This window comes from Rhinopithecus bieti, unplaced genomic scaffold, assembly GCF_001698545.2.
Source record: "Rhinopithecus bieti isolate Rb0 unplaced genomic scaffold, ASM169854v2 scaffold_82876, whole genome shotgun sequence".
Classification (NCBI taxonomy): domain Eukaryota; kingdom Metazoa; phylum Chordata; class Mammalia; order Primates; family Cercopithecidae; genus Rhinopithecus; species Rhinopithecus bieti.
The window spans coordinates 299,450-315,396 of record NW_016830546.1 but is presented as its reverse complement, the minus strand read 5'-3'; positions in this window follow the sequence as shown (position 1 = coordinate 315,396).

Genomic DNA, 15,947 nt, shown 5'->3' with positions numbered 1-15,947 from the left:
TTTACAGTTTCGTTCTGCGACTAGCTCTCCCCACCTGGCCAACAGTTTCCTCTTAGAGAGATGGCTGGAGCTGAAGGCATAGTTTGGGTACATGTGCCTTTTCTCTATCAGACCTTTCCCAAATCAGCCAGCATTTAGGCTCTTTCTCATCAGAGAAAGATATCACTAAATATATACAGGAATTCTGATGTCTAACTCTGTACTACAATTTAACTTGGAGTGACCTAAATGTCATCCTAACCTCTACCATCTCCCCAGGTGAATGGGAAAGAGTTTTTTCTCTAGCCCAGTCTCACGCTGATAACCACTGGCTTCATAGCCAGATCTCCAGGAAGGCATTAGAGCAGTTTCCTGAGAATATCCCCAATGGGACTATCAGGCAGATCCCCAGGTATAGCTAGGTGAGATTACATGGTTTCCCTAGTTAAAGGGCTTTAAAAGGCAGCTTACAACACTGTTAATTATGACAAACTTAAAGAAACTACCCAAGGTAAAGATGAAAACCCAGCTCAGTTCATGACCCACTTAGCAGCAACCCTTAGATGCTTTATGGTCTTAGACCCAGAGGGGCCGGAAGGCCATCTTATTCTCAATATGCATTTTATTACCCAATCCGCTCCTGACATTAGAAAAGCTCCAAAAGTAGATTCCGGCCTTCAAACCTAATTAACCTTGCCTTCAACGTGTACAATATTAAAGAGCTGTAACTACTTGCCTCATCTGTGAGAGAAACCCCAGCCATTTCTCCAGCACACNTCCTTTCTTTTTTTTTTTATTTGAGAAAAAGGTGTTTTTCTTCTTCTTAGTCAACTGAATTCTGTTTTCTTCATTTACTTCTGCTATCTCTCCTTTCTCTTGCCACCCTCTGCTGCATGAGGAACCTAAAATAGTTTCTAACAGCCTGGGATTCCTTAAAGAAAACAGAGAAGGTGTCAGACTCCCTTTTGGGAAGAAATCTCTGTTTTTCCTTATGGAACCCCAAGAGTGTAAACAGACAAGTTCATCACAGATCTTTTTTTTTTTTTTGAGGCAGAGTCTCGCTCTGTCGCCCAGGCTGGAGTGCAGTGGCGCGATTTCGGCTCACTGCAAGCTCCGCCTCCTGGGTTCACGCCATTCTCCTGCCTCATCCTCCTGAGTAGCTGGGACTACAGGTGCCCGCCACCACTTTTTTTGTATTTTTAGTAGAGACGGGGTTTCACTGTGTTAGCCAGGATGGCCTCAATCTCCTGACCTCGTGATCCACCCACCTCAGCCTCCCAAAGTGCTGGGATTACAGGTGTGAGCCACTGCGCCCAGCCTCATCTCAGATCTTAAACTGCTTGCTTTTGTATTGTGTTACCTGATTTTTTTTTTTTACTAAAATAGTTATTATAACAGAGATTACTCTTGGGTGTTTAAATCAAGGAAGAGTGTAGTTTAGACACTTAGAGAAATGTCTTTGTTAAAAAAAAAAAGTGCACAGTAAAAGCATCACATGGTCTAGCCTCATAATAATTGTCAGGCCTCTGAGCCCAAGCTAAGCCATCATACCCCTGTGACCTGCACGTATACATCCAGATGGCCTGAAGCAATTGAAGATCCACAAAAGAAGTGAAAATAGCCTTAACTGATGACACTCCACCATTGTGATTTGTTTCTGCCCCACCCTAACTGATCAATGTACTTTGTAATCTCCCCACCCTTAAGTAGGTTATTTGTAATCTCCCCTACCCTTAAGAAGGTTCTTTGTAATTTCCCCACCCTTGAGAATGTACTTTGTGAGATCCACCTCCTGCCGGCAAAACATTGCTCCTAACTCCACTGCGTATCCCAAAACCTGTAAGTACCAATGATAATCCCACCACCCTTTGCTGACTCTCTTTTCGGACTCAGCCCGCCTGCACCCAGGTGAAATAGCCTTGTTGCTCACACAAAGCCTGTTTGGTGGTCTCTTTACATGGACACAAGAGACATTTAGTGCCGAAGACCCAGGTCAGAGGGACTCCTTCAGGAGACCAGTCCCCTGTCCTCACCCTCACTCCATGAAGAGATCCACCTACAACCTTGGGTCCTCAGACCAGCCAGCCTAAGGAACATCTCACCAATTTCAAATTGTGTAAGCGAACTTTTCACTCTCTTCTCCAGCCTCTCTCACTACCCTTCAATCTCCCTGTCTTTCCAATTCCAGTTCTTTTCCTCTCTAGTAGAGACAAAGGAGACACATTTTATCCATGGACCCAAAACTCCGGCACTGGTCATGGACTCGGGAAGACAGACTTCCCTTGGTGTCTAATCACTGCGGGGACGCCTGCCTGATTATTCACCCACACTCCATTGGTGTCTGATCACTGCGGGGACGCCTGCCTTGGTCATTCACCCACATTCCCCTGGTGGCAAGTCAATTGCAGGGATGCCTGCTTTGGCTGCTCACCCACATTGCAGCCCAGGGCTGCTCTCCACCCTCCTTCTCCATGTCTCTACCTTTCTCTTTAAACTTACCTCCTTCACTGTGGACAACTTTCCGCCCTCCATTCCCCCTTCTTCTCCCTTAGCCTGTGTTCTCAAGAACTTAAAACGTTTTCAACTCACACCTGACCTAAAACTTAACACCTTATTTTCTTCTGCAGTACCGCTTGGCCCCAGTACAAACTTGACAGTAGTTCCAAGTGGCCAGAGAATGGCACTTTTGATTTGTCTATCCTACAAGACCTAGATAATTTTTGTCGAAAAATGGGCAAATGGTCTGAGGTGCCTGACATCCAGGCATTGTTTTACACATTGGTCCCTCCCTAGTCTCTGCTCCCAATGCGACTCATCCCAAATCTTTCTTCTTTCTCTCCTGTCTGTTCCTTCAGTCTCCACCCCAAGCTCTGAGTCCTTTGAATCCTCCTTTTCTACAGACCCATCTGACCTCTCCCCTCCTCCCCAGGCTGCTCCTCACCAGGCTGAGCCAGGTCCCAATTCTCCCTCAGCTTCTGCTCCTCCACCCTATAATCCTTTTATCACCTCCTCTCCTCACACCGGGTCCATTTTACAGTTTCGTTCTGCGACTAGCTCTCCCCCACCTGGCCAACAGTTTCCTCTTAGAGAGATGGCTGGAGCTGAAGGCATAGTTTGGGTACATGTGCCTTTTTCTCTATCAGACCTTTCCCAAATCAGCCAGCATTTAGGCTCTTTCTCATCAGAGAAAGATATCACTAAATATATACAGGAATTCTGATGTCTAACTCTGTACTACAATTTAACTTGGAGTGACCTAAATGTCATCCTAACCTCTACCATCTCCCCAGGTGAATGGGAAAGAGTTTTTTCTCTAGCCCAGTCTCACGCTGATAACCACTGGCTTCATAGCCAGATCTCCAGGAAGGCATTAGAGCAGTTTCCTGAGAATATCCCCAATGGGACTATCAGGCAGATCCCCAGGTATAGCTAGGTGAGATTACATGGTTTCCCTAGTTAAAGGGCTTTAAAAGGCAGCTTACAACACTGTTAATTATGACAAACTTAAAGAAACTACCCAAGGTAAAGATGAAAACCCAGCTCAGTTCATGACCCACTTAGCAGCAACCCTTAGATGCTTTATGGTCTTAGACCCAGAGGGGCCGGAAGGCCATCTTATTCTCAATATGCATTTTATTACCCAATTCGCTCCTGACATTAGAAAAAGCTCCAAAAAGTAGATTCCGGCCTTCAAACCTAATTAACCTTGCCTTCAACGTGTACAATATTAAAGAGCTGTAACTACTTGCCTCATCTGTGAGAGAAACCCCAGCCATTTCTCCAGCACACAAAAACTTCAAAACACCTAAGCCACAGTGGTCAGGCATTCCTTCAGGACTTCCTCCCCCAGGATCTTGCTTCAAGTGCTGGAAATCTGGCGACTGGGCCAAGGAATGCCCACAGCCCAGGATTTCTCCTAAGCTGTGTCCCATCTGTGTGGGACCCCACTGGAAATTGGACTGTCCAACTGGCCCAAGGCTCTGACTGATGCCTTCCCAGATCTTCTCGGCTTACTGACTGAAGACTGATGCTGCCCGATGGCCTTGGAAGCCTCCTGGACCATCACAGACACTTTGGGTAACTCTTACAGTGGAGGGTAAGTTCGTCCCCTTCTTAATCAATGCGGAGGCTACCCCCTCCACATTACCTTCTTTTCAAGGGCCTGTTTCCCTTGCCTCCATAACCATTGATCGTATTGATGGCAAGGCTGCTAAACATCTTAAAACTCCCCAACTCTGGTGCCAGCTTGGACAACATTCTTTAATGCACTGCTTTTTAGTTATCCCCACCTGCTCAGCTCCCTTATTAGGCTGAGATATTTTAACTAAATTATTTGCTTCCCTGACTATTCCTGGGCTACAGCCACACCTCATTGCTGCCTTTTCCTCCAGTTCAAAGCCTCCTTCGCATCCTTTCCTCGTGTCTCCCCACCTTAATCCACAAGTATAGGACACCTCTACTCCCTCCTTGGTGACGGATGATGCACCCCTTACCATCCCATTAAAACCTAATCACTCTTACCCTGCTGAACGCCACTATCCCATCCCACAGCGCACTTTAAAAGGATTAAAGCCTGTAACCACTCGCCTGTTACAGCATGGCCTTTTAAAGCCTATAAACTCTCCTTACAATTCCCCCATTTTACCTGTCCAAAAACTGGACAAGTCTTACAGGTTAGTTCAGGATCTGCACCTTATCAACCAAATTGTCTTGCCTATCCACCCCATGGTGCCAAACCCATAGACTCTCCTATCCTCAATACCTTCCTCCACAGCCCATTCTGTTCTAGATTAACCTAGCTGACCCTATAAATCCTATATCCTTTCCCCACTCCCCTTTCCATTCCTTAAAAAACAGCCCTAAAAGCTGCTCCCACACTAGCTCTCCCTAAGTCATCCCAACCTTTTTCATTACACACAACTGAAGCTCAGGGCTGTGCAGTCAAAATTCTTACACAAGGACCGGGACCACACCCTGTGGCCTTTTTATCCAAACAACTTGTCCTTACTGTTTTAGCCTAGCCCTCATGTCTCTGTGCAGTGGCTGCTGCTGCCTTAATACTTTTAGAGGCCCTCAAAATCACAAACTATGCTTAACTCACTCTCTACAGTTCTCATAACTTCCAAAATCTATTTTCTTCCTCACACCTGATGCATATACTTTCTGCCCCCCTCCACTACCTCTCAGCAAGCCAAACTCATTGCCTTAACTCGAGCCCTCACTCTTGCAAAGGAACTACGTGTCAATATTTATACTGATTCTAAATATGCCTTCCATATCCTGCACCACCATGCTGTTATATGGGCAGAAAGAGGTTTCCTCACTATGCAAGCATCCTCCATCATTAATGCCTCTTTAATAAAACTCTTCTCAAGGCCACTTTACTTCCAAAGGAAGCTAGAGTCATTAACTCCAAGAGCCATCAAAATGCATCAGATCCCATCGCTCAGGGCAACTCTCATGCTGTTAAGGTATGATAAAAAAGCAGCTAGCATTCCAACTTCTGTCCCTCATGGCCAGTTTTTCTCCTTTTCATCGGTCACTCCCACCTACTTCCCCACTGAAACTTCCACTTATCAATCTCTTCCCACACAAGGCAAATGGTTCTTAGACCAAGGAAAATATCTCCTTCTAGCCTCACAGGCCTGTTCTAGTCTGTCATCATTTCATAGCCTCTTCCATGTAAGTTACAAGCCGCTAGCCCGCCTCTTAGAACTTCTCATTTCTTTTCCATCGTGAAAATCTATCCTCAAGGAAATCACTTCTCAGTGTTCCATCAGCTATTCTATTCCTCCTCAGGGATTGTTCAGGCCCCCTCCCTTCCCTACACATCAAGCTCGGGGAATTGCCCCTGCCAAGGACTGGTAAATTGACTACTTACATGCCCCAAGTCAGAAAACTAAAATATCTCTTGGTCTAGGTAGACACTTTCACTGGATGTGTAGAGGCCTTTCCAACAGGGTCTGAGAAGGCCACCGCAGTCATTTCTTCCCTTCTGTCAGACATAATTCCTCGATTTGGACTTCCCACCTCTATATAGTCTGATAACGGACCGGTCTTTACTAGTGAAATCACCCAAGCAGTTTCTCAGGCTCTTGGTATTCAGTGAAACCTTCATACCCCTTACCATCCTTAATCTTCAGGAAAGGTAGAATGGACTAACTGTCTTTTAAAAATCACCCACCAATCTCAGCCTCCAACTTAAAAAGGAAGACTCTGTCAAGGATAGAGCTCCAATAACTCACCAACCAAGCAAGTAATTATGCTGAACCCCCTTGAGCGCTCTCTAATTGGATGTCCTGGGTCCTCCCAATTCTTAGTCATTTAATACCTGTTTTTCTCCTTCTCTTAATCTGGACCTTGTGTCTTCCATTTAGTTTCTCAATTCATACAAAACTGCATCCAGGCCCTCACCAGTCATTCTATATGAGAAATGCTCTTTTTAACAACCCCACAATATCACCCCTTAACACAGAATCTTCCTTTAGCTTAATCTATCCCACTCTAGTTTCCCACGGCACCCCTAATCCCGCTCAAAGCAGCCCTGAGAAACATCGACCATTATCTCTCCATACCACCCCACCAAAATTTTTGCTGCCCCAACACTTCAGCCCTATTTTATGTTATTTTTCTTATTAATATAAGAAGACAGGAATATCAGGCCTCTGAGCCCAAACTAAGCCATCATATCCCCTGTGACCTGCATGTATACATCCAGATGGCCTGAAGCAGCTGAAGATCCACAAAAGAAGTGAAAAGAGCCTTAACTGATGACATTCCACTATTGTGATTTGTTTCTGCCCCACCCTAACTGATCAATGTACTTTGTAATCTCCCCCACCCTTAAGAAGGTTCTTTGTAATTCTCCCCACCCTTAAGAATGTACTTTGTGAGATCCACCTCCTGCCGGCAAAACATTGTTCCTAACTCCACTGCCTATCCCCAAACCTATAAGAACTAATGATAATCCCACCACCCTTTGGTGACTCTCTTTGTGTACTCAGCCCACCTGCACCCAGGTGACAGCCCACCTGCACCCAGGTGAAATAAACAACCTTGTTGCTCACACAAAGCCTGTTTGGTGGTCTCTTCACATGGACGCATGTGACAAAGACCATATGTGATCCAGTTGTTCCGGTACACTAGGGCAAGAACCCCTGGGAATACAGAAAGCCCTCTGTCCTTGTGATAAAGCTGAGTGTCTAATTGGGCTAATTAACACAAGTCGGCCTGTGGACAGCTAAGCTGAAAGAGCATGCTGTAACACACACCCACTGGGGCTTTGGGAGCTGTAAACACTCAACCCTAGACACTGTCATAGGGTTGGAGCCCGTGCTCCCCACAGCCTGCCTGTCTGCATGCTCCCCCTGGGGGTTTGAGCATGGAGGCACTGAAGAAGCGAGCCACAACCACATCGCACACTCTGCAAGGGGATAAAGGAAAATCTTCCTATTTCACTACCACTTGGCTAGCCCTGTGATTATTAAACTCTTTCTTTGCTGCCAAAAAAATAAAAATAAAAATAAAAAAGAAAGAGGAAAAAAAAGAAAAGAAAGGAATTTGGAAGTCTAAAATAGGAAAAAAGAGGTCTTATAAATCTGTAAGATCTACTTCTACCTGTGTGTCTAATACATCTACATATTTATGTGTCACATATATGATGTTTCATTACTAAAAATATACAAAAGAGCTTTAATTAATTGAGGAGCACTTAAATCAAATCTTTACTGGAAAAAAATCAAGACTTTAAACCAAGTGCTTTTTCAAGTTCATGTGACTTAAGTAAATTTTTTTTTTTTTTGAGACAGAGTCTCGCTCTGTCCCCCAGGCTGGAGTACAGTGGCGCAATCTCGGCTTACTGCAAGCTCCACCTCCCAGGTTCACGCCATTCTCCTGCCTCAGCCTCCGGAGTAGCTGGGACTACAGGCGCTCACCACCATGCCCGACTAATTTTTTTTGTATTTTTAGTAGAGACAGGGTTTCACCATGTTAGCCAGGATGGTCTCGATTTCCTGACCTCGTGATCTGCCTGCCTCAGCCTCCCAAAGTGCTGGGATTACAGTCGTGAGCCACCGTGCCCAGTCTTGACTTAAGTAAATCTTTAATAAATTAGCTGTTTTTAAAAATACTGGTGAAGTAAAATTAGAAATGGCTTCAGAATTGTCAACATACATTATTGTTTAGATTTATTTGTCAAGTGGTTTTATATTTATCTCTGCTAGATGTCAACATTTGGCATGAAGATTGTAAAGCTATGAATGTAGCCCAAAAGAGAATTGTTTATGTAAAACTTGACATATAAGGCATTTAATATTGTTTAGTTAATGAAAACAGCTAAATCCTGAATTATTGGTAAACAAAACAAAACACCATTTATCTAATCTTAAGTTTCTTACCTAGGAAAATCTGAAATTCACAGATTATAAAAATGGTTAACCATATGAAAAAAAGGTCAACATCATTGATCATCAGAGAAATGCAAATCAAAACCACAATGAGGCCAGGAGCAGTGGCTTATGCCTGTAATCCCAGTACCTTGGGGGCCGATGTGGGCAGATCACTGGAGGTCAGGAATTCGAGACCAGCCTGGCCAACATGGTGAAACCTCGTCTCTACCAAAAATACAAAAACTAGCTGGGCATGGTAGCGTGTGCCTGAAATCCCAGCTACTCAGGAGGCTGAGGCAGGAGAATTGCTTGAACCCAGTAGGTGGAGGTTGCTATGAGTCAAAATCGCGTCACTGCACTCCAGCCTGGGCAACAAAGTGAGACTCTGCCTCAAAACAAACAAAACCCCTAGAAAACCCACAGTAAGATACCATCTCATGCCAGTCAGAATGGCGATTGCTAAGAAGTCCAGACACAACAGATGCTGTCGAGGTTGCAGAGAAAAAGGAATGCTTTTATGCTGTTGGTGGGAGAGTAAATTGTGGAAGACAGTGTGGCAATTTCTCAAAGATCTAGAGGCAGAAATACCATTTGACCCAGAAATCCCATTACTGGGTATATACCCAAAGGAATGTAAATCATTCTGTTAACAAAGATACGTGCATGTGTATGTTCATTGCAGCACTACTCACAATACCAAAGACATGGAATCAACTCAAATGCCCATAAATGATAGACTGGATAAAGAAAACATGGTACATACACACCATGGAATACTATGAAGCCGTAAGAAGGAATGAGATCATGTCCTTTGTAGGGACATGGATGGAACTGGAAGCTGGTATCCTCAGCAAACTAATGCAGGAACAGAAAACCAAACACTGCACTTTCTCACTTGTAAGTGGGAGCTGAACAATGGAAACACATGGACACATGAGAGGAACAACATACACTTGTTCTTCTCAGTGGGAGGGAGAGCATCAGGAAGAATAGCTAATGGATGCTGGACTTAATACCAAGGCGGTGGGTTGATCTGTGCAGCAAACCACCATGGCACACGTTTACTTACATAATAAACCTGCACATCCTGCACATGTACCCCAGAACTTAAAAGTTGAAGGAAAACAAAAACAAAAACAAATGGTTAACAAGAATATAAGTTTATTTTTGTTGCTTTTTGTTTGTTTGTTTCTTTGTTTGTGATAGAGTCTTGCTCTGTCACCCAGGCAGGAGTGCAGTGGCATGATCACAGCTCACTGCAAAGTGCAACCTTTGCCTCCCAGGTTCAAGTGATTCTTGTGCCTCAGCCTCCCAAGTAGCTGGGATTACAGGCATGCACCACTATGGCCTAGCTCATTTTTGTGTTTTTAGTAGAGGTGGTGTTTTGCCATGTTGGCCATGCTGGTCTCGAACTCCTGGCCTCAAGCGATCCTCTCACCTCAGCCTCCCAAAGTGCTGGGATTACAGGCATGAGCCACTGGGCTGGTCATCAAGGAAATAACTTTAAATGATAGCTATCACAGTTTTCATAAGTAATCTGGTTAAACTATTTTAAAAAATTAATTAGGTAAATGTAATGGAATAAATGCTTATAAATAATCTTACCATATAATTTAAAATCTAAAGTTATATTAAGTTAAATAATAAATATTCATTAAATGTCTGGGTCATTTCCTTTTAAAAAATTATAGGAAAACATTTTTGTAAAAAAAAGAAATGTGTTCTTATTTAAAGGAAAATAATTTTTGTCTAATTCCAAGGTTATTATAAAGTTATTTATGAAACAAAATAAAGGTAATCAGTAAATATGAGCAACGTAAAGAAAGTTGCAAATATAAAGAGTTGTTTTTGGCAAGAAAGGTTAAAAGGAAAGTAATTTTATGTAAGAAAGAATCTTGTGTGATAAAATTTTGTCCTGAAATAAAATGACTGGTTATTTAACAAAGAGGGATATCTAAGACAAAATAGGAATTCCAAGCATGTTTTAAATGATTTGTATCAAGTTGTCTATAATTAAAGAGAAACTATTTATATGGTTTTTCTAGAGACTGGGTTTTGATTTAAAAAAAGAAACACTAAAGAACTGGTTAGAATAGCAAAATTTTCTCGAGGTATTGATTTACTCTTAGTAAAATTACAAGAGATTTTAATATTTTTAACCCAAAGTTCAACTTTTATTGCATTTTGCTGTTTTCAGCTTTCTCTCCCCCTTTAAAAGGCCTGAAATAATAACTCTCCTTCAACTCATTTTCAGCTCCTGTAAGTTTTTTTCCCCTCAGGTTGTAATTATTTGTTGTGGCCTGATGCTAAAAATGTTTTACCTTAAAGATCTAAAGGAAATGTTTTCTTCTAATATAGTATCCTGTGCTCTTGTCTTTAAATTGTTCTATGAATCTGAAAAATTTTACTTGTGACCCAGGAAACATTCTTCCTATATCTAATTCAAGTACTATTTTCATTAGTTTTGACTTGCAGATTATCTAAATGGATTCCTCATAGGGAAAAGAAATTGCACTGCAGAAGCTCTTTGCTTTTGCCTTTTGGCAACTGGCCTAACAAACAGATTTTATGTTTTATTGAAATAGTTTCTATATCATTAAGTTTTGGTTTGCTTAGAAAAAACTGAAATTAGAAAACATTCTAAATTAAGGTTATTGCATCTGTGTAACTTTCTGTGTGTGCTTTTCATGTTTTTTTGCCATTCAGTTATGGGGTTTGACTCTTGGGTCTAAAAAGGACACCAAGTCCTGCTCAATCTTAAATACTGACAGCAGTTAAAGCCTCATCTTCAGACCTGGTAGAAGATGCCAATAAAAATAAACTACTTTCATGAGACACAAGGCCAGAAATTAAAAATATTCGACCTCTCAAGGCTCAGGGACTATTGTGGAAGAGGTGGGTGCATGAGATTGTAAGGGCTGATGTTGAGAGACTAAATTAGTTCAGTTTTTCTATAAACCTAACCATTAATGTCAAAGGCACACTGATGCAAAACCAGCATATGGCTGGTCTTTGAGCATTTTCTTAGAGCATTAGCACACTCCTTAATAAAAGGTTATACAGGTTATAGAAAGGTTTATGGAAATTATATCTTATGGTCAACATGACTAAAATTTAATAGATTTTGTTTATAATTGTTTTTGAGGTAGAGTCTTGCTCTTTTGCCCAGGTTGGAGTACAGTGGCATGATCTCAACTCACTGCAGCCTCCACCTCCTGGGTTCAAGCAATTCTCCCGCCTCAGCCTCCCAAGTAGCTGGGACTATAGGCACATGCCACCATGCCCGGGTAATTTTAGTAGGGACAGTGTTTCACCATGTTAGCCAGGCTAGTCTTGAACTCCTGACCTCAAGTGATCCACCCGCCTTGGCATCCCAAAGTGCTGGGATTACAAGCATGAGCCACCATGCCTGGCCTGTTTATAAAATTTTGAGAGATTAATTGTTCTTATGCTATCTTTATTAGAACTTATTGTTTGGGAAAGTTAGTCTCTTTTCTCAAAGAATAAAAGTTTTTTCCTTTTTGAAATCTTTGAGTTATCATTTTGGCTAAATTAATGAATTATTTTACAATATTTTACAATGATCCTATTTTGTGATATCAAGTGTTATATTTGACAAACTTCCCAAAATCAAATTCTAACTTTGCTTCTCATTAATTGTTTTGATATTAGGTCCCCTGAAGTGCAAAAAAAGACATATTTGGCTTATTTGATATAATAAAATCATACAGGAAGTTTTGTCAAATATGAAATGATATTTACCATTCTTCAGATTTCTGTGATTTGGATGAGTCTTAGTATATGTTGTCAGTAGTAATTATGCTTATCATGTAAAATTGTTGTATGCCACAGAAGTAACCAAATTTCCTTGTCAATCGTGTCTAACTATGACTGTTCTAAGAGTTTTGTCATCCACAATTGTTTTGCTTTTATTCTTTTTTTTTTCTGAGAAAGGGTCTCCCTCTGTCACCCAGGCTGGAGTGCAGTGGTACAATCTTGACTCAATGCAACCTCCACCTCCTAAATTCAAGCAATTCTCCCACCTCAGCCTCCCAAGTAGCTGGGATTACAGGTGCATGCCACCATGTCCGGCTAATTTTTGTATTTTTAGTAAAGATGGGGTTTTGCATGTTGGCCAGGCTAATCTCAAACTCCTGACCTCAAGTGATCCACCCACCTCAGCTTCCCAAAGTGCTGGGATTACAGACATGAGCCACTGCGCCCAGCCTACTTTTATCCTTTTCAAAAGGTGATTTTATAAATAGTTATATGACTCTGACAGGTGCTTTTGAATGCAGGTTTCTGATAACTTTGGAGATTGTGACACTAGAATAGAGGAGAAACGTGTAAGACTCCCATAGACAGCTAATGTGTTCATAAACATTGAGTAGAACTGGAGTTAATTACACAGACTAAACTAATGGAAAACTGAAATAATCTTTTTATGACTTTGTTTGAAACACTGGTAATTCTTTTGTTTCTGAGTTCAGAAAACCCTTTTTCTTTGAGCGATTTACAGCTTTTAACAACTGAGTAAACGAAATTCCCATGAGCAAAATCTGAAGCATATTCCTCTACCTGATTTCTCCAGAATTTGAAAACTATTTGCAAGTATACTTAATTTATGGCAGTCTAGTTATTTGCATAAGTTCAATAATAATCTGTTTTCTTTTGTAACAGGATACAATTGGACACTGGTTATTTTACCAAGGCTTTGATTGGAATGGCATACTTTCAGAAATAAATCAACTGCTTTAAGGAATCAAAGTTGACTTATAGAGCCATAAAAGCCCCTTGGGAAAGCTGGCCTCATGCCTTGTCCACACAGTTCCTGTACAGTTTCCTGACCTGTGGTAAGTAAAGCATGTCACTTTCTGGGCCAGGTGTGGTGCCTCATGCCTGTAATCCGAGCACTTTGGGAGGCCAAGGTGGGTGGATCACCTAAGGTCAGAAGTTTGAGACCAGTTGGCCAACAGGCCAACATAGCAAAACCCCATCTCTACTAAAAATAAAAAAATTAGCTGGGCATGGTGGCATGTGCCTGTAATTCCAGCTATTTGGGAGGTGAGGCATGAGAATCACTTGAACCTGGGAAGCAGAGGTCGCAGTGAGCCAATATTGCACCATTTCACTCCAGCCTAGGTGACAGAGTGAGACTTTGTCTCAAAAAAAAAAAAAAAAAAAAAAAAGTCACTTTCTGATAGGCCCAGGAGCCTCAAATTATCTTGGGAATTCACCCAATTAATATAGGTATCTGCAGGCACAGGCTAGGCTCAAGGCATTGAAGTCTAATCTGAAAATTCTTGTGGAATAAAGGTCCAGCAAAGCCAGTTTGAAAAAAAAAAAGAGCCTATATGGCAAATTTTTTCCTTTTTGAGACAGAATCTTGCTCTGTTGCCCAGACTGGAGTACAGTGGCACAATCTGGGCTCACTGCAACCTCTGCCTCTGAGATTCAAGTGATTCTCATGCCTCAGCCTCCTGAATAGTTGGACTACAGGCATGTGCCACCATGCCTGGCTAGTTTTTGTATTTTTAGTAGAGATGGGGTTTCTCTCTGTTGCCCAGTCTGGTCTTGAACTTGTGGCCTCAAGTGAGCCACATGTTTCAGCCTTCCAAAGTGCTGGGATTACAGGTGTGAGCCACCGCACCCGGCCAGCACATAATTATTCTTGCTGACTTCATGTAAATACTCAGGCCAAGTATATAAGACTAATGCTTATTTTATGCACAAATTTGTCCTGTGATTTGTGTTTAGTGAAAATGGGGACTGGAGAGAGAAAACATTATTTTTCAAAGTGAACTATAATGCACCTGTCATTAGATTCTAGTCTTGCCTAATATTTTTCAATTTTTATTATTTTCTAGTTTGGACTGAATTTTAAATTTTTTGGGGGTGGTACAGGTATTCAAAATAATATTTTCAATTTTTTCTTCTTTCCTTCCTTTTTTTTCCCCATTTTCCTGATTTGAAATCACTAAAATTATGCTGTGCTTTCTTAAAACCCTGTGAACTGAAGCTACACAACTTAAGCTTCAGAAGAAAATAACAGCAACCTATATGCCTGCCTACTGATGTATGGACTTCAGAGAAAAATACCTCTATCTTTTCATTTGTTTGTTGTTTTCTTTCTCTTTCTTTCCCTATTTTCTCTTCGTAGAACATGATATTTTACAACCTGCTAAAAATGAGCTTTTCTAATAATGCGAGACCTACCTGTCTAGAATAAATCATCCTAGCTATAAGAGATCAGAAAGACCTGAGACTGGAGACTCATTTTCTTCTAAAATGCTCTTTCTGAAATATTTTTAAAAGAAATGGAAGAAATGTGAAAGGAAAATAAATCTTGGATTCCAAAATCACTAAGCCAAGGGAAAAGTCAAGCTGGGAACTATGTCAGGCAAACCTGCTTCCCATTTTATTCCTAAATAAGATAGCTACAAAGATTAAAAAAAAAAAAACCTCCCTCACAATTTGCCCACAAGGAAATTTCTTGTGGGCCTCAAGAACTTTACCCTAAAACAGTTCTGTTGAATTTCACCCTGGCAATGTAAACTGATAGCTTATTTTCACAGATGTGGGACAGGAAGTCATCCCTCTGCTCACCTGAGACAACTGCATATCCGATTGCTTCCTGTGCCATACTGTGTATGTAAAAATGCAGATTCCCTGAGACAGACTAAATTTTTTTTTTTTTTTTGTGTCAGAGTCTTGCCCTGTCACCCAGGCTGGAGTGCAGTGGTGCAATCTCAGCTCACTGCAACCTCTGCCTCCCAGGTTTAAGTGATTCTCCTGCCTTAGCCTCCCATGTAGCTGGGACTACAGGCACGTGCCATCATGCCCGGCTAATTTTTGTATTTTTAGCAGAGATGGGATTTCTTTATGTTGGCCAAGGCTAGTCTCAAACTCCTGAGAGTGAGAGGTCCTGAGAGACCTCGAGTGATTCACCCGCCTCAGCCTCCCAATGTGTTAGAACTATAGGTGTGAGCTACCATACCCGGCTCAGACTAAATTGGGTATTCAGTGAAATGCTGATGAAGGACTCAAAAGAATGCAACCTTCTGTCTTTTATCTACCCATAAGCTGGAAGCCCACTCCCACCCCCATCCCACCTTTGAGTTGTCCCACCTTTCCTGACTGAACCAATGTACATCTTACACATATTAATTTATGTCTCACGTCTCCCTAAAATGTATAAAAGCAAACTGTACCCAACCATCTTGGGCGCTGATTTGTTTTTCTAAGACCACCAGAGCGGGCGCAAAAGAACCAGCGACTAGTCAAGGGTAGGAGCAAAACTGCAAGTTTATTTTGGTCACCTAAGGTGTGGGGAAGAGGTCTGTCGGCCTCCGGCAAAGAAGGCCGACAGAGCCCCCCGGTGGGGCTCTCGGACGGAGTTCCCGCAGTCCTGACATCCCGACAGGAGTGGAGGACTGAGGAAGGCCGCGCGTGGCGTGCCTCCGGAGCGGCTTTTCTAGGAGTGGGAGGGCAACAGGCGGGGCACGGGCGTGTCAGGTGCGACCAGGTAAATCTTGGTCTCTTCGGATTGACGTCACCTGGCGCATGCCCAGTTGGTCTGCA